This window comes from Maniola jurtina, chromosome 8, assembly GCF_905333055.1.
Source record: "Maniola jurtina chromosome 8, ilManJurt1.1, whole genome shotgun sequence".
Classification (NCBI taxonomy): Eukaryota; Metazoa; Arthropoda; class Insecta; order Lepidoptera; family Nymphalidae; genus Maniola; species Maniola jurtina.
In genome coordinates, this window is record NC_060036.1 from 14,145,463 (window position 1) to 14,166,135 (window position 20,673).

General features: G+C 38.2%; 1 protein-coding gene and 1 long non-coding RNA gene across 3 annotated transcripts in view; both read left to right on the top strand.

Annotated features, from left to right (window-relative positions):
- Positions 1 to 20,673, top strand: part of LOC123867383 — a 42,472-nt gene that overhangs the window by 11,968 nt on the left and 9,831 nt on the right. The window lies entirely within an intron of this gene.
- On the top strand, positions 1,345 to 18,716 carry LOC123867406. Its single transcript, XR_006796414.1, has 2 exons — positions 1,345 to 1,374; positions 18,643 to 18,716. It is a non-coding gene; the product is annotated as an uncharacterized LOC123867406 (long non-coding RNA).

Here is a 20,673-nt window from a genome sequence, read left to right on the forward strand (position 1 = left end):
TTAGGTATTTAAAGCTACCTTAATTTGTTCTAGCTATTTTAGTTTGGTGGAGAATTAAATCCACTTTGTGTTGACACATGACCCGTGTAGTTTCATGAATGCTGTGAAGTGACCTTCGTTTATGTCGTTTTGTATTTGCTAGGTTTCCTCTTGGGGCACTGGCTGTAAATAAATGGATAAAGGTTTGAGGCCTTAAAACAAGTAATGCAACCTAGTGTCGATATGTAGATATTCACTTGTTTTTTTTTTATAATAAGAATATTAGCCATGCTGCTAATCATGACTAATACTCCCCTTTCCCCTCCAGTTAAACGAAAAGCTTGTGCTAGGAGTGGGTACGACAATAGTGCAACGGGTGGGGTTTGAACCGCCGATCTTTCAGAATTCAGTCCACTCCTCAACCGTTGAGCAATCGAGGCTCTTAAATTAATCTGCATCTATCAACGTTGTCGAGAAGCGACAACTCGTACTAAGCCGTAACCGTGTTAGAACGTTTAGACAAACTCATTAACTAACCACGTATGTTACTGCTTCCGACAAATGGATTTGGTAGTTTATTGGCACTAGATAATAATGGAGCTAAACTCCAAGCGCTGAGGGGAAATTTAGAGACGATTGCTTGCTATGAATATTTTTAATATCATTATGGGTTCTCTACCTTAAAAATCGAGCTACTTCGATTATGAACTAAGAGCCAGCGCGTGCCAGACCTACGTTATTTTATAAAAGCTGAAAGTTTTTCTCCGTATTGTCCCCAACAAAGGGAGGAACGGATAGTGAATATGAAGTTTGGATCACGGTGGCTTAAATGCTAGCGATAAAAAAATTAAACGAATCTCAAACGCTATTAATTGCCACTTAAAATGGCTTAGCAGTCCGCTATTATTGGCTTAGCATCCAACGAATTATTTATAATCGTGTTTATACTGGTCTAACGATTAAAGTACTAACTAGGAACCTAGGGGCCTAGGGGCACACTAGAGGATAGAGAAATAGGTACGCATTCGAAACCAGAATCTGACATCTGTCAGAATCAGAACATGTACCTACCTAAGTACCTATTACTATACTTTATTGCAACAAAACAGAACATCAAGGACATCTCTAAAAATCAAAATAAAAAGAAAATCAATTGCGCTAGGTTGCAAAGTGTGGCTTTATCACTAAAGTGATCTTTTAAAATGTAGCCGGAGTGTAACAAGCTAGCAAACACAAAAATTAAACTTTCATAATTTCAGCATTACAGCCCAAAAGTTGCTCTGCTTTCTCTGTACCTATCAAAGATCATCAAAAACGGTTAAACAGATCGGCCGTAAAAAGCTACCAGACAAACAAACAGACAGACACACTTTCGGATTTATAATATTAGTATTAGTCGAGATGACTCGAATAAATCGAGGAAAAAAACCAGTCAAGTCCGAGTTGGACTCACACACGAAGAATTTCCTACCATTGTACAAGAAATAACACTTCAATTATTTTTTTCATGATTTCATGAATGTATATCAACGGGAAGTACCCTATATCTGGGTCTTGACATACACGTCAGACAGATAGACGGAAAAAATAGACAGAGAGATTGACAACAAAGTGATCCTGCAAGGGTTCCTTTTTTTCACTGGATCTCCAGAGATAAAAGGAACCCTTACGGAACCCAAAAAAAATGCCCACTAAAACTTTTTTGGCGAAGATCACTCGGAGTTTTAAGACTGGTGACTACAGTGTTGATTTATTTGTTTCGCCTTTTTACCCGCTACCCGCTATAATATTATACAACAGCCGTGTTCCAAGGTCATAACTATCAAGGGTAAGGAAGTGGAACGTTTCCAAGGAAAACAAGGCGGCCCCATCTGCGACCTAGTTCAATTCGTAGTGTTAAAGAATACCCTGACTTAGTTTAGCTAACTATTTTTAACCCCCGACCCCTAAAAGAGGGGTGTTATAAGTTTGACGTGTGTATCTGTGTGTCTGTGTATCAGTGTATCTGTGTATCTGTATATCTGTGTATCTGTCTGTGGCATCGTAGCGACTAAACGAATGAACCGATTTTAATTTACTTTTTTTTGTTTGAAAGGTGGCTTAATCGAGAGTGTTCTTAGCTATAATCCAAAAAATTGGTTCAGCCGTTTAAGAGTTATCAGCTCTTTTCTAATTTTCTTGTAGAAAAGAAGGTTAGATAACCCTTAGGTTGATAATATTCAAGTGTCAATTGACAAATGTCAAGCTGTCAAGATGGACGTTGCCTAGATATACATAATTATTTATTTGAAAATCATGTTTTGGAAAACTCAGATACTTTGGATCGTAGGCGCGGAATAGTCCAAGAAAATCGGTTCAGCCGTTTGAAAGTTATCAGCTCTTTTCTAGTTACTGTAACCTTCACTTGTCGGGGGTGTTGAAAATTTTTAATTTAAGTACACTTGTTAAAGTTTAAAATACTTTCAACACACACCGGATTGAAAATGATGATGCGGCATACGTGGTAAATTATTTTGACGATCCAAAAACACTTGCAAAAGTTTACTTGAATAAGTAAACATATTATTCTATTTTAAAATGGGACAGGTTTACCTAGAATATGCCTATTCACTCTTGTTTTAAAGATACCTGGATTATATATATAAGTATGTAATTGGTTAGAAACACAGATCGCGGAAGAGTATTCAAAACCTTATGCTTACATATTTTTTTTTGATGAGGAATGATAACGCAAATCCTATTTATTATTGCTTAGAACCTGTACTCTTCCACTAATCCATACTAATATTATAAATGCGAAAGTGTGTCTGTCTGTCTGTTTGCTGCGTTATCACGACCCAACCGCTGAACCGATTGTAATGAAATTTGGAACAGACTTGGGATGCATCCCGGCGAAGGACATAGGCTACTTTTTATCCTGGAAAATCAAAGAGTTCCTACGGGAAACCGGAATCCACGCGAACGAAGCCGCGGGCATCCTCTAGTCACAATGTGATTGTGGGAGTTTTCTTGTGATAATAATGCGACGCTATTAAACTTCCTTGGCGGTTGCGATTGCTAGGCTATCGTGATGTAAGGTCGTAACTCGTACCTAACTAGGTATCAAGGGTGAGGAAGTGAACCGTTTCCGAGGACAAATAAGACATGGCCAGTTTTCGCCGACCGCGGCCCAGTTCAACTCGCAGTGTTGAACAATCCCTGACATAGCTTTGAAATACTTTGACACAGTTTGTAGTTTTAGCCAAGGGTAAATTATACAAAACGGTGGTTAGACCTGCAATGATTTAAAGAGTGGAGTGTTGGACTACCCTGAAAAAACACGAATAGTGACTACCACCAAATGAAAATGTTATACTAGGCTGGTGGTGTGTTTAGACTCAATTAGTAATGAGTACTGACATGAGGGAACTTTTAAAGTTGCACAAATACAAGAAAAGCTTAATAATAGAAGGCTCCTATGGTACGGGTATATCCTTGGATATATGTACCTATCATGAAAAGAAGGGGTGACTGCCCAATAAAGAAAGTACCTACTGAATATCCATACCAAACTTCAAGGGACCACCTCATCCCCTCCTCAGGGAATCTACGGCATGGTGGTCCAATGACGAAAACCAATGACAATCTAGGACAGAAAATCCATAAACTTTCAGATTCGAGAAAATTCGTTACATGAAATCAAGATTCAAATGAGAGATAATATGCTTGCCCAATTCTTTTTTGACGTGACAACGTCTTATAATTCGATAGAGCCGGCTGCACGCACGAAAAAACATGACTCATGCGGCGTTACCTCGCTCTGAGGCGTTCCATGTAACGCTTGAAGTGCAAGCGAGAGCGCGGAACGAGCGACAAAGAAGCACAATCGGCCTTTGTTGTCACGTTCAACTATCGTCAGTAAACCGACTTTACAGACAACCAATTTTTTTTGTTTTATTTATGGCCATGGGAAAAAATCTGGATAGTTACGCAAAACTTATTCTAGAGAGAATTTAGCTGTTGTAAATTTGGACAGAACAACGCCTGTCGAGTTAGATAGTAAGCAATAAATAAACAATCCTATTATTGATTTATGGCTTTCAGAAGTTTCAGATGTTCTAGTTGATATAGAGGTTTGTGACAAGGCAAAATGATTTGTGCTGACTACTGGGTGTAAATTATGATATTATTGCTTATGTTTACAAGTTTCCGGAATACAAGGACAGAAAATGTTATGGGTAAATGCTACGCCAAACCCCAAATACCTACGAAGCGTAGTGTAACACGTAGCATAGCGTAGCGTTAAAGTAACAGGTTTTGATAGTTATGTATTTAAAATAATTTAGACCTTGAAGTGTTTAAAAAAAATCTTTCATAAAGATTATAAGTACCTACTTACCAGGTTTCACATTTAAAACGCTTTAAAAAATTCAAGTATTGCCAATTTTATTCATTTTTAACCCCCGACCCAAAAAGAGGGGTGTTATAAGTTTGACGTGTGTATCTGTGTATCTGTGTATCTGTGTATCTGTGTATCTGTGTATCTGTGTATCTGTGTATCTGTGTATCTGTGTATCTGTGTATCTGTGTATCTGTGTATCTGTCTGTGGCCTCGTAGCGCCTAAACGAATGAACCGATTTTAATTTAGTTTTTTTTGTTTGAAAGGTGGCTTGATCGAGAGTGTTCTTAGCTATAATCCAAAAAAATTGGTTCAGCCGTTTGGAAGTTATCAGCTCTTTTCTGGTTTTCTTGTTACTTTTATCCCAGGACCACCAGAGGTTACGTATTTTCTGACACAGGAAATATGTACGATTGAGTAGTGTTAGTAAGTACTAAGAAAGCATGCCTAGCCTACGTGCTAGCTTGCTTAGACGGCCAATTTTCAGGTATCTGATAATCAAGGTACATAAAAACATTACTTACCTCACGTAAATTCGCCAAACTGATTTTTACGTATATTTTAGGCAATATCCTTAACAATATGTCGCCAATACTCCCAGACACTTCCCGCGTCGGCCGTATTGCTTTGCAGACGCTTTAAAGCTCCCAAAATAAGTAATTACTTAACTGCACGTAAATTCTGATGCTCCATTTTTATATATGTCCACCAGACAACTATTTTAAAACCTTTTACAAGAAGACAGACCGATCCAGAGGGCCAATCATCCCCTAAATTCAATTTTAATGCCTCTGTGGGTTTGAGCGCGAGGGCATCGTTATCTACGCGCATGAGACTGAGTAAGACATGTATTAGGATATATTGACTTCTCTCTCACTCTCTTATAGTTTACTTATGTCAATTAATTATTAATATTAAAAAAATCTGCTAAAAATTAAAAAAATTGGAGAATTTACGTGAGGTAAGTAATGTTTTTATGTACCTTGATTACCTGATACCTGAAAATTGGCCGTCTAAGCAAGCTAGCAGGTCTGTAGGCATGCGTTCTTAGTACATAGTAACACTACTCAATCGTCCACATTTCGTTCGTCAGAAAATACGTGACGGCTGGTGGCCCTGGGATCTTTCACTATTGTAACAGAGGTTCATAATATTATGTCAATTGGCAAATTGTCAAGTTGTCAATATGGACGTTGCCTAGATACATAATTATTTATTTGAAAATAATGTTTTGGAAAACTCCGATACTTTGGATCGTTTCTAATTTATAAAATATTATAATCACAGTTAAACGAGAAAACATTAATTCAATTATAATATCCAACAGTCAACCAAAGGCCACGAACAATCAACCCAAACCCAAACCATAGTCAAACTATTTTTAGGGTTCAGTAGGTATCTGTAGAAAAAAAAGATGTTGTAGGTAGCCTCGACTGTTGTAGGTAGCCTCGACTGTTGTAGTCGCGTAGGTGTGCATGGCACCATTAAATATCGTAGGAGGCGATGACCCTCCGCGCGGCTGAGGTTCCCGCATCGTAGTCGCTTTGTCGCGCAGGTTTGGATGATGCATTAGGCGCACCTTCTTTTTATTTTATCTGCTTGAACTCAGCTTATTTACTTTGACAAAATACGTTTAAAATTCATCATCATCAGGATCGACCCATCGCCGGGTCACTACTGAGCACAAGTCTCCTCTCAGAATGAGAAGCTACCACACTGGCCAAGCACGTATTGGCACACCTCACGCACCATTGAGGGAGCATTATGGCCAACTCTCAAGCATGCAGGTTTCCTGACAGTGTTTTCCTTCACCACTTCGTTGTCTGTCTGTGTGTCATCTTTCAAGAGAATCAAAACTTATAAATTGGGTACTTCCCGTTTACGTAGAATCATGAAAGGCAGGTAGCAATATCTTATAGCCCAAGCACTCTACTCCTGTGGCCCAAGTAAAGAGTAAAATCCGACAACTGAATTGTCATTACATAAAAAAAAACTTGTACGGAACTCTTCATGTGTGAGGCAGACTCGCACTTGACCGGTTTTTGAAAGTTATGTCAAATAAAAATTTGACATGCAATAACAAACAAAATGAAATACAAGCCACTTTATTCCTTATTTCATCGGGTGAAAGTCGATTTCAATTTAATCGTAGGTATATCTTGAAAAGCGAACTATTATACGACTACGTAAAATGGGTACATTTTTAAAGCAACGACATGTTAGAAACAGATATTTCGTTTTGGTCGTTTTAAACTATGTGAGTCATTCAGATAATTCTTGATTTAGTGATGTTCGGTCAAAAATATTTCATGGAACGTATAATTAACATAACATTGATGTTACTTTTGAAGAGATATTAGCTGCCTTATTGGATTTATATTATTATAGAAATTGGGTTTTAGAATGGCACAAATAAACGGTAATTTATGAATAAAGTTTAAAAAGCGTGAAATAAAAATTAAATTAAAAATTTAAAAAACCCCCGACACATAAACCTCTAAAAAGTAAAAAAATAATAGGTAAATATGTATGGGCCCTTTAAGAATAGTATAAATAGTAAAGTTTTATCCAAGCGCTCGTTGCGTCGGGGGACCGCTAAAGACTCTTTCTACAACAGATGACTTTCATAGTTTATCATAGGTAGCGGTCCCCTGGCGCGACGAGCGCTTGGATAAAACTTTACTATTTATACTATTCTTAAAGGGCCCATACATATTTACCTATTATTTTTTTACTTTTTAGAGGTTTATGTGTCGGGGGTTTTTTAAATTTTTAATTTAATTTTTATTTCAAGTTTGTTAATGATAAAAAAAAGAAAAATAAAATAGGTGATGTTTTAGTTTATTTAAAATTAAAAGAATAATTAACTTTTTACATTCGATCATAATAATTTTACTCTTAATCTGACTTATATTATGGTAAAGTTTTAGAGTTAAAGTTTTTTTGTAGCAACTAGAAAAAGTACTCTCTGAAACTACAGAACCGATTTTGAAAATTCTTTCACCAGTAGAAAGCTACATTATTCCTGAGTGATGTAGGCTATATTTTATTTTCAAAAAAATTAGAGATCCCTACGAAAATTATAATAAGCTACCCGTGCGAAACTGGCGCGGGTCGCTAGTATGTAATATATTTGACTCAACGACTTCAATATCAATTACGAATCATCAATTATCATTAACGAACAATCATTTTCAAATAGGTTATATCTACGAAGATCTAGTTTATGCTACAAATTGTATATCGTTTCGTGGAGCCACTGGTGCAATTATTTATGCCAGTGCACATTCCAGTTAACGATGCAATTTCATTTTAATTGGTCAGCGCGAGCGTCTTCTCAACGCCGTAACCTGTTTATAACAAGTGTAAATTAAAAATTTATAACACCCCCGACAAGTGAAGATTACAGTAACTACAAAAGAGCTGATATTCAAACGGCTGAACCGATTTTCTTGGATTATAGCTAAGAACACTCTCGATCAAGTCACCTTTAAACAAAAGAAAACGAAATTAAAATCGGTTCATTACTTTAGGAGCTACGATGCCACAGACAGATACACAGATACATACGTCAAACTTATAACACCCTTCTTTTTGGGTCGGGGTTAAAAAGAGTTACTTAAGCAGTTAAAGTAAGAATGGAGTTTTTAATCTACCCAACAACAACGATCTCTGTGTCACGTCATCATGATCAACTCATCGCCTACTACTGAGCACAGTATGAGAAGGGCCATAGTCCACCACACTGACCCAGTGCGGATTCGTAGACTGTCTATACATACCTACTACGCATTAAATGAGACATTCTGAGCAAAAAACACCTATGGAGTTGTCAAAAATTAATATAGGATTGTCCATCAAAATATTTTTCCCGTTTGTTATCGAGTATCACTAACATCACTACCCATATTATAAACTAGCTGATACCCGCGACTTCGTTCGCGTGGATGTAGGTTTTTTAAAATTCCTGTGGGAACTCTTTGATTTTCCGGGATAAAAAGTAGCCTATGTGCTAATCCAGGGTATAATCTATCTCCATTCTAAATTTCAGCCCAATCCGTCCAGTAGTTTTTGCGTGAAGAAGTAACAAACATACACACACACACACACACACACACACACACACACACACACACACACACACATACAAACTTTCACCTTTATAATATTAGTGTGACTAGATGATGCCCGCGACTTCGTCCGCGTGGATTTAAGTTTTTCGAAATCCCTTGGGAACTCTTTGAATTTCCGGGATAAAAAGTAGCCTATGTGCTAATCTTGGATATTATCTATCTCCATTCCAAATGTCAGCCAAATCCGTCTAGTAGTTTTTGCGTGAAGGCGTAACAAACATACACACAAACTTTCACGTTTATAATATTAGTGTGAAGTGTGATTAGTGTGATGTGATGCGAAAGTGTAAACACAGATTGTTGGTTAGTCGTTAGTTACGTCGCAACAGAGCAACGAATCGACGTCATATTTTGCGGATCTAGAAATGTTTTTTCAAGTGGCAGTTTAAAAGTGATATTTTTAAAAGATGTCAGACCAATTAAAATGAAAAATTGCATTGTGATTGGCCCGCAGGCGCGATGTTGGGCGCCGCGGCCATTCCGCATCGAGATAATCCATTTTGAACGCGACAGCTTTCGCAGCCGAGCTATTGTGGCTAAAATAAGCTTTTACGGCACTTTCAAGAGGAAACCAACCGTAGTCAGCACTTTGCGCTTCAAGGTTTTTTCGTAATTATTTTGTCAGTAATAATAATTAAGCTTAACTAAAATTTTGACAGTTTTCGGAGGCCTCGATATAATAATAATTTTTCTTGTCATTATCTAGGTAAGTATATTGATATACAAAACGTTGAAAAAATATTGATTTTAAAGTTATAAGCCACAAAAGATTCCTATTTTAACACTTTATGACAACTTTGTGTGTATATTTAAATAAGATTAGGAGCATGATAATTCTAAAGCAATTTAACTTAAGACATAGTTTATTTATTCATTAGTTGAAATAACTTTACAGACATAAAAGTAGTTTTTTCTCATAAATACTTTTCCGAAACCTCTGTTCAACCCTTTTCTCGCGCTTGATTTCGGTGAAAATCATCATCACCCAAGACATTCGACTCCGAGCGGATGGTGAACGGAAGGGCCAGCCAGCGCATTTTTATACCGGGGATCTCTTACTCACACAATATTAGATGAAATAGCAAACAGATTACCCACCCAGTTTCGGTTGAGCGTACATGCTGTGGTAGCCTAGTGGTTAGAACGTCCGCCTCCGAATCGGAGGTCGGGGGTTCGATCCCGGGCACGCACCACTAACTTTTCAGTTATGTGCGTTTTAAGCAATTAAATATTACTTGCTTTAACGGCGAAGGAAAACATCGTGAGGAAACCTGCATGCCTGAGAGTTCTCCATATTCTCACAGGTGTGTGAAGTCTGCCAATCCGCACTGGGCCAGCGTGGCAGACTATGGCCTAAACCCTTCTCACTCTGAGAGGAGACCCGTACTCAGTAATGGGGCGGCAATGGGTTGATCATGATGTACAGCGTCCCCTTACATGTCATCTAAAAATATCCCACTAGATTTTTTCAAATCGAAATCCACGCGGACAAAATCGCGACCAAGTTACGTAAAAGCTAAGTAGGTACTGTCTAAATTGGCTCAAAACAGCAATTTAACATTCCGATCTCGTACTGTATTAACTTGACAGTACAACCTGAATAAATAGCACTAAAGAGCGAGTTGAAAAACAGGAATATCTCAGTTATGCAACCACTCTGCAGTGCCGCCCGTAGCGCCCGTAGCCCGTAGCCCGTAGCCCGTAGCACGCACGACTGATCTCTATAACGAGAAATTCTGCTAAATTCCAGCCAAGGACAAAATTGTCGCATTTTATTTTCAATTTTCACTCTCGGACTTATACATTACTAGCTGATGCCCGCGACTTCGTTCGCGTGGATGTAGATTTTTAAAAATCCCGTGGGAACTCTTTAATTTTCTGGGATAAAAAGTAGCCAATGTGCTAATCCAGGGTATAATCTATCTCCATTCTAAATTTCAGCCAGCTTTTGTGCTAAGTTAGGGTATAAGATATGTCCTTCCACCGTCAAACTCGTCCAGTAATTTTTGCGTGAAAGAGTAACAAACATACACACACAAACTTTCGCCTATAATCTATATAATAACGCCAAATGTTCCTACATTTATCGCTGATAATAATATGTCACTTGATAATACAAAAGCATTTTGTAGAAGTTTATATTAATTTAAAAAAAAACTACAGACAATCCCAGAAAAAAATAAAAAATAACATCGTAGCTTACGTAGTCTATTGTAAATTCCATTTAGTACGCTCCATAGAAGAGCTCTTTATTTAACGGGTACTTGTCTCAAGTCAGAAAATGAGCTAACATCCCCCGTGCTTTGATTTAATGACAAAAACATGGCTACAGCATTCCGGACCTTGTCACGTTGAATTAGAACAACTTTTGCAATGTCTCGTCTTACATTGTTTTGTTATGTACAACTGAATAGAGACGAGTTCACTCTATGTTGCTGTTATTTTTTTATTTATATAGAAAAGTTGGATTAATAATTAATTGTAGTACAGTAAGTAGGTTTCATACGTACTCGTACCTAAAAGGATAGGTAGGACACCTATTTTCACCTCTCTAGCTCAAATAGGCGCGTTTGCTGCCCAAAACCAGTGAGCAAAAGTCGTTTTTGCTCACTGGTTTTGGGCAGGCAACTAGGCACTCGCAACAAAAATGAACTTTGCTATCTTGTTGAACAAATAACTATTTTTCATCTTCTTTTTTCTTTGGAGTTGTACCAGGTCCTTGGACTCCCAGTATCACTTCGGCCGTCTCCGATACATTGTGATTGCCACTAATTTTATAGTTCTGTTCCATTACTTACAGTATAGCAGCACTTTCCTGGCTGAAATTAAAAAAAAAAACCGACGAATTAAGAACCTCCTCTTTTTATGAAGTCGGTTAAAAATAGCTACCTCAGCCCGGCTTGCATGGGCAGTAGATAAAAATTATATCCCCCGATTATATCCACTGATGTCATAGAACTATATCCACTGATGTCATAGAAATCAGTGGATATAATCTCGGATATAATTTTTATCTACTGCCCATGCTAGCCGGGCAGGGTGTAGACGTGTTTCTCTAGGTGAATTCTACGTTTATGATTAGAGCAGGACAATAGCAAATTATCTTCGCTGCGCATGCAAAATCCGCTGTTTTTTTTTTAGGATTTGGTTTTTTATGTCATTTTGTTTGGTATAAAAAGCGCGTGTACATCAAGAAACCATTCTTTAGCATGTGTGCTAATTCAAGATATAATCTTTTTAGCTATGTGATTTTGATTTAAACGTAAAGCATAAAAAAAATAGTTTAAAAGAGTCTCCTGAAAACTTTCATTTCATGCGCAGCGCCGTCATTGTAGGCATCTACTTTGATAAATATTTTGACGATTCAAAAGCACTTGTAAAAGTTTATTTGAATGAAAATCTATTCTATTCTATTCTATACTTAGTTTTATTGGAACTACTCAGAATCTGATCAATTTAACGAAGCAATTAATATCTATTTCGCGTAAGTTTGCTTTTCATTAATACGTATAAACATAATATTAATTTATTGAAGATTGTTGTTTGAATACGTATGCAATAACACGCTACATACATAAACATAGAGAAACATACTTTAACACGAAAATTAACTATTGTTTACACCTTTCCACACAGGCATGATTTACTTCTACAACTCATATTGTCTTTTTTAGAGTTCCGTACCTCAAAAGGAAAAACGGGACCCTTATAGGATCACATTGTTGTCTGCCTGTCTGTCTGTCCGTCTGTCGTGTCTGTCAAGAATATCTATAGGGTACTTCCCGTTGATCAAGAATCATGGGCAGGTAGGTAGGTCTTATAGCACACGTACAGGAATAAATCTGAAAATCCTGATTTTGTGGTTACATCATTTTTAAAAAAGTGTGTTTGAATTTTCAAAGTAAGTTAACTATACCAAGTGGGGTATCATATTATGAAAGGGCTTTACCTATACATTCCAAAAAGACTTTTATTTATTTTTAATAGTTTTTGATATACCTACCGTGCAAAATGTCGGTAAAAGTACTCGAGTATGGAACCCTCGGTGCACGAGTCTGACTCGCACTTGGCCGGTTTTTTTTTGTTGTCGGGGCAAAGATCCCTTTGAGTAGAGATCGGGTTATATGGGATTTCTACCCACTAAAATCCCCTCGGCGGCCATTCTCAAGGCATCCTGAACATATTTGCGAGGAAAATGGACTCACCGGCTTGCAGGTGGAAGAAAAATATATTTCACAGTGTGAAAATAGTTTTAAAATCACAGCAAATCCGTGATTCGATGTTGCTCATAAATAAAACGCGTTTCAAGCCAGGCGTAATAATTAATTAAATGGCGTCGCCAGTAAATATATATCAATTTAATTGGATAATAAAACCGGGCTGACGCTTTTACTATTAATAAAGTCGCGGATTAAGCCATCATTCAGTAGTGTAAGTGCCTAGGTAAGTAAGGCCGAAGGACTTAAGAGGCTAGTCTAGTTGTAAATTTTTCAGAGTATCGACGAATTTGTGAGTAACTCACGTCAAACCCATGTTTTGACTAACTTCTTAAACTACACACTTTCAAGTAAAGATTTTTATATAAACCTGTGAGGATGATATCGCCATTGGCGCAATTAAAATGCCATACGCTTACTTTTTTTTAATTATTATTCACTATAATAGGCAAGCGCTTGACCACAATCACACCTGATGGAAAGTGACGATGTGGTCTAAGATGGAACGCGCTTACCTAGAGGGTGCTTTTTCACTCTTGTTGTAAAGATACCCGGATTGTCATTGGTAGGAAACACTATTTTGTCGTATTAGTTTATAAATTGTTAAAAACTAAATTTTTGAATTTCGCGGGTAGACCCGTGTAGTGCGCCTTAATTGCACAACTTAAACCCTTTTTCTGCGTATTACACTTCAATATTTTCTGCGTAGTTGGTTAGTCCGTTGGAATCGAGGCCGAAATTCTTTCAGGAAGACATCATTATTACGGTAGAATGAACTTAAAAAGTCGATCATGTATGCTTCAAGACACAGCGTAGGTACCTACATTTTCTGTATTGATTTGCGCTTGACCGTGACACATTATGGTAAGTCATGCAGTGAGAATATAATATGCTATTTCTATGATCGGTTTCTAGTTTCTACGCGGCATGTATTAGAATCTCCGTTTTTTTATATTATAAATGCGAAAATGTATACTTTGTCCCCACGTCTTCCTTTTTCGTTTTTTCTCCTAACTGTGGTACAACATCGCAAGGTATGGCAATCACTAGTAGTACTCCGCGACTTTAGCGTAACAAAAACAAAAAAACCGGCCAAGTGTGAGTCAGACTCGCGCACCGAGGGTCCCGTACTCGGGTAATTTATTCGACATTTTGCACGATAAATCAAAAACTATTATGCATAAAAATAAATAAAAATCTGTTTTAGAGTATACAGGAAAATCCCTTACATATGATACCCCACTTGGCATAGTAATCTTACTTAGAAATTAACACACTTTCTGATGTTACCACAAATTCACGGTTTTCGGATTTATTCCTTTACTTGTGCTATAAGACCTACATACCTGCCCAATTTCATGATTCTAGGCCAACGAGAAGTACACTATAGGTTTTCTTGACGGACACGACGGACGGACGGACGGACAGACAACAAAATGATCCCATTAGGGTTCCGTTTTACCTTTTGAGGTACAGAACCCTAAAACATACAGTCGAGTTTTTGAGGGCGTTTAAAAAGCGACATTCGCCATAAATGAAAAGTCTCCGTAATTGTATTGTGCGCAGAAATTGTTCAAGGCAAGAGTGTGTCCTCAGCGGGCTAAGCTTCCGGCCGCCGCGTCCGCTGCCTCACTTCCGGTGCTTTGTTTTACCTGCCAGCTATAGCCTTATAAGTATTAGGTACCTAGCCACCCCTCCAATACGATATTAAATAACTGATTGCAGTCCACCAGTTTGCTGAGCCGCGAATAATAGATATTTTTAACCCCCGGCCCAAAAAGTGGGGTGTTAGAAGTTTGACGTGTGTATGTATGTATCTGTCTGTGGCATCGTGGCTCCTAAACTAATGAACCGATTTTAAATTAGTATTTTTTTGTTTGAAATGTGGTTTGATCGAGAGTGTTCTTAGCAGCTATAATCCAAGAAAATCGGTTCAGCCGTTTGAAAGTTATCAGTTCTTTTCTAGTTACTGTAACCTTCACTTGTCGGGGGTGTTATAAATTTTTAATTTACACTTGTTACTTTGGCTGAATATATGAGATTCTTGGTGCATCATTGCATTTCTGTCAATAGTGTGAGAGTGTCGGCCAATCAGAGGTATTGCGAATATCAATCACTTTGTATCTGCCATCTGTAGCGGTTTTCCAGTTTTTTTAATACAATAAATAAAAAATGCCTCCTTGCCCAGGTCTGACGCGGGCAAGAACGCTTGCCCGGTAAAGTTCTCAGCTAAAGCCTGCCTTCTTGACTTAGGACCTTGAGGTTGGTTGCACTCGACCTAGCAGAGATAATGGAAAATATTTAACTATTTGGTATCACACTAATATTATAAAGGCGAAAGTTTGTATGTATGTATGTGTGTGTGTGTGTGTGTGTGTGTGTGTGTGTGTATGTTTGTTACTCCTTCACGCAAAAACTACTGGACGGATTTGGCTGAAATTCGGAATGGAGATAGATAATATCCTGGATTAGCACATAGGCTACTTTTTATCCCGGAAAACCAAAGAGTTCCCACGGGATTTAAAAAAACCTAAATCCACGCGGACGAAGTCGCGGGCGTCAGCTAGTTACATATAATATCTACTATCTACCTCATATTTTCTCATTAAGTATATGATTTATCAAACACGCTATATTTGGAATCGGATGTACTTACCTGCAATCCACAATATCCGATATCTAATGAACACCAAATACAGCAAGCCGTGATTGCCTTTTTATGGTACAAAAACTATTATAGATTCTGAAGCAACATGCCAAGCGATTGAAAATCCATGATCGAATAAAGGCCTGGACAGATAAAGCGCGAAGCCAGCGGCATCAAGAATGTGGAAGAAGTCAAGGCAGCACCACGGGCACAGTATTCCCATCTGTTCATGAAGAAAAATTGCAAAATACGGAGTTTTGTGAACAAGAGGTTTCATTTGGAAGGATAAGAAGTTAGGACCCAGGAAAGGAATTAAGATGTCGAGGCCAAAGATTTTTATGTAAATTTTGCAAGGAGCTTGGGAGAGGGAGAAGGAGAAAAACTTTTGCCTTTAGGTATCGACGAATTGAAAACTTGACTTTGTAAGAATGCAGAGTTGCTCAAAATCAACTACATAGGGTCCCCGTAAAGTCAAAAGGTACCATTTCTATTTCCTTATTAAAAAATCAATGACCTCTAACTGACTTTTGCAGTCAGGTGCCGCGTTAGACTCGCTGGCGATCCGCGGCGTGTCTTTCCAAGCCCCAAAAGGTATGGTTATCTAATAGATAGCTACCTGTGACCTTGACGTCAATACTTTTGAGTTCCTATTTTTGGAATCTGTGGCAGCATAGCGGCCATATAAAAGCTTTCAATAGGCGCTTGTGATGGAAAAGGCTCTTAAACATTTTATGAAGGTGTATTAGTTTGTAGGTGATTCATAATAGACACCTAGTGCCTACAGCGCTTTAGTTGGTCGCAGATATTATAGTCCACAAGTGTGTGCACAGATAAAGGAAAGCTCTCTATTCCCTCACTCTCATAGATCGATGGAACGACTATACCACTCAGACCACCACCAGATCACCACTCAGAGTCACGACCATAGAGATATAAGGCGCAGGAACAATGGGTTTACTCCGAAGCATGGGGGTGTAGCACCACCAAGTTACCAGCTTCGGGCTATTACCTACTAAGAAGTTCTTAACAGAAAAACCGCTGTCATTACGCTTAATAAGGACTCTACCTAGTACCTATGCGTTCGCGTATCCTTCACCTGATTGAGTAGGTACTTTTTCATTTTTTAAAAATAAAAATAGTGAGCAAACGAGCATATTTTTAACCCCCGACCCAAAAAGAGGGGTGTTATAAGTTTGACGTGTGTACCTATCTGTGTATCTGTGTGTCTGTGTATCTGTGTATCTGTCTGTGGCATCGTAGCGCCTAAACGAATGAACCGATTTTAATTTAGTTTTTTTGTTTGAAAGGTGGCTTGATCGAGAGTGTTCTTAGCTATAATCCAAAAAAATTGGTTCAGCCGTTTAAGAGTTCTAGTTTTCTTTTAGAAAAGAAGGTTAGATAACCCTTAGGTTCATAATATTCAAGTGTCAATTGACAAATGTCAAGCTGTCAAGATGGACGTTGCCTAGATATACATAATTATTTATTTGAAAATGATGTTTTGGAAAACTCAGATACTTTGGATCGTAGGCGCAGAATAGTCAAAGAAAATCGGTTCAGCCGTTTGAAAGTTATCAGCTCTTTTCTAGTTACTGTAACCTTCACTGGTCGGGGGTGTTGAAAATTTTTAATTTACACTTGTACGCAATCATCGATGTACGCAATAAATCTACCATTAAATGTAGGTGGGCATTGCAAGTTGCGAGTTGAAACGCTTGCCGGACCTTAACTACGTATTATTTATTATACAAAGGAAAATTGTGTAATATTTGAGCACCCAACTTGATGTTTTAAAGGTGAAAATAATATTAAGTTTCACTTAGAAGTTAGAACTAATGAACACGCTTACTGGATTTCAAAGACAGGGTCGCTTCACCTGAAGCCTTTCTAAAAGATTATAATATCCGAGGTTACCCGGAAACTTTCCTTGTTTATTTTTTGTTAGCGGTAAATACAGAATGTAGATGTATGTATTGATTGCTGCTTTTGCATAAAGCATCATCATCATCATCATCAACAGATCGACGTCCACAGCTGGACATAGGTCTCTTCTAGGGACTTCCACTCCCCAGTTCATTGCTGGGCTCTTGTATAGAATTTCACACGCCACGGTTACGCCGCCTGCAGTGCATAAAGTATTACTAAGTCTAAAATATATAGAAAAGGAAAGGGTAACTTACTGACAGACTGATCTATAAACGCCAGTGGCGAAGGGTGCAGATCTGAAAAAGGGAAGCCGGAGCAAAAAAGTTCTGACCTAACAGAATATCAGCACCGTCATCACTGATGTTTCTATGGTGCTTAAAGACCCAATTTTACCATTAATAATATAAAAAGCACTGACATTTTGAAAACCTCTGTGGCTTTGAAAAAATTCTTTTAATGTAGCTGTGAGATGCATCCATGCTTGCTTGCTTTATTAAATACGACCCATAACCCACACGGAATTGAAAACTATAATCATTTTAGTCTTTAGTTTAACACATACCTACACTAAACAAACTGAAACTAAATCACCGTTAACTTACACTTATTAGGTAGTTATTAAAAATCACTAACCCCAATTTATTATAATATCAAAATCAAAGAATCACTAAACTTTAAATTCAAGCACGCATGTATGTTTCACGTAGGTAAACGAATGTATTAAATCACCCTTAAAAACAAAATATTAAAATAATAGTATAAATAAAAATTTTAATTTAGAGGTACGATAAGCCGGTGAGCATCGGCTTATGAACCATATTTATCTGACCTGTCAGAGAGACGAATTCGTATTCGTTCCGGGGCCACTTTAATTGGTGGTTCCATATTGGCGACCCGTAGAGTGAGACAGACTTAGTTCGCTTCATAGGGAAATGAAAGAGATGGAATGCTAAGTAGTAAGCCGGGATGGTTACGGGTTATCGAAGCTATTTTCTATTGATGATAGATTTTCCCTGACACTTATTTTTTAGGCGTCAAATTTGGTACGGTAGCATCATTCACTCTGGTAGCCTGCATGATAATAATCGAACTTTTGCCCTACATTTGTCACTAAGTACGTAGTGAGTGCTTACGTTATATTATGCGAATTCTTAAAGGGAAGCCGATTGGAATCGGGTTACATGGACATTTCGCCACTGATAAACGCACAGCTCAAAGTACTGGACGGATCAGGCTGAAAGGCATGCAGATAGTTATTATGATTCAGACTACGATTTTTTTGAAATTACAACTCCTAAAAGGGGTAAATAGGTTTGAAATTTTGTGTAGTCCACGTGGATGAAGACACGGGCATAAGCTAGTCTATACTAATATTATAAAGAGGTAAAGTCTTTAAGTTTGTTTCTAAGGGGTAATCTCTGCAAGTACCTACTGAACGATTTTGAAAAATTTCACCAGTTGAAAGCTACACTATTCCTGGGTAACAAAGGATATATTGTTTTTTCAAAAAATTAGAGATCCTTACGAAACTTGTAATAAGCTACCCATACAAGTCGGGGCGGGTTGCTCGTACTAGATATATGTAGATGCATTACCTTGTTGAACACCTATGAGATGTCAGAGAAGTAGATACATAACCCGTTTAGTTAGAGGTAGATACTAAGTGTACTTACTAATAGGTGCATACTTTAGGTCCAAGCCACTAGGAAAATTTTCATTACCCTCATTTAGTCATAAATCATGGATTTGCTTTTCTAAATAAACTTATTTCTCCCAATAGACGCTAGATATTCAACAAAATTTACATAGAACCTCCTCCTACCTACAGCTTAATACCTTTCTTATCAGACACGATCTGGCAATTTGTTTTCGCTGCGGTGCCTGCCGTGGCCGAAGCAATCTGACCTTTGCCGTCACAAGGTCACCGCGACACGTCAGGTGAACTAACTAGCTGGAGCAAAGATTGCCTTATGTCGGTGACAATGACTGATCGTCACAGCAAAACACTGAGGGGAAAAACAACTTTGCTTGGTGACTTATCTATGGCTTTAATAATTAATTGATAACAGGTGATCTTGACTTGAAACGGTGATGGCCTAATGGTTAAAAGGTCGACCTCCTAATCGGGGGTAGGGAGTTGAATTCCAAGCACGCACTTCTAACTTTTTGAAGTTATGTGCGTTTTAAACAATTGAATATCACTTGCTTTAGCGGTGAAGGAAAAGATCGTGAGGAAACCTGCATGACTGAGAGTTCTCCATAGTGTTCTCAAAGGTGAGTCGCACTTGGTCAGCATGGCCGTGCTCGGTAGTGAGTCGGCGATGGGTTGTGATGATGATTGACGGCGTCCCAACTGATAGATGTCCACAATGTTCATAGATCTCTTGCAGGGGCTTCCACACTCCACGGTCATGCCACCTGGATCCAGTGCATAAAGTATACCTGAGTCTAACTCAGCGCCCACGGAGACACCTTTATGTCAGTCTCTTGACTTCATCGTCATCAACCAATAGATGCCCGCAGTGTTCATAGATCCCTTGCAGGGACTTCCATACGGTCTTGTGCCGCTTGGATCCAGTGGTTCAGTGCGACTCGTTTGATGTCTGGTAGGGGTTTACTAATGCTGCCCATTCCAGTGCGAGGTCAGAGGCCACCATTAAAGCATCTTGAGTGACCACCGACACCGATTCTTCGAACTATAGCTATAGCTATAACTATAGCTTGCCACTATAGCTTCACAATCCGTCGATCTATTTTTTTTAATTAGACTAGCGCTTGGCTGCAATCAGACCTGCCAGCAAGTGATGATGTAGCCTAAGATGTGTTCCTGTCGAATACCGATAGACTGGTAACTTTGCGCCCATGTTCCAAACTTTGAAGTTTAGAAATCATCAGTGCTTTGTCACCAATGACAATCGTCACCAATCGTCAGACAATAGTCTTCTAAGCCCGGCGATCCACCGAATCCTTTAACGGAATCTTGAGTATGTAACTAACTACTAGCTGACCTGTCCTTTCGCTCAAAAGGAATCTTGAAAATCAACGAGGGGATGGAGTTTCCAAAAACCCTGAAACGTGTATTTTTTCATCCTAAAGTCCAATCACCAATTTCATGGAAACAACTGATATTTTATTCATTCGTAGATTCAACAACACGAGTTTTCGAATTTAGTATTCGACATTGAGTTTCCTCGAGGGATACGTTGCATAAAATAGAGTTTCCGAATTGATTGAGTTTCTCGAACTTTTCTCAAACAAAAAAAAAATTATTTTGTGATACACGATTTAATTTTTATAGTGTCTGCTGCAAAATTAATTACATTTACAATGCAAGAGTTAATAGGCATCTTCTAGGCAAGCGTGCACCACCTTTTAAACATCATTGTTTATAT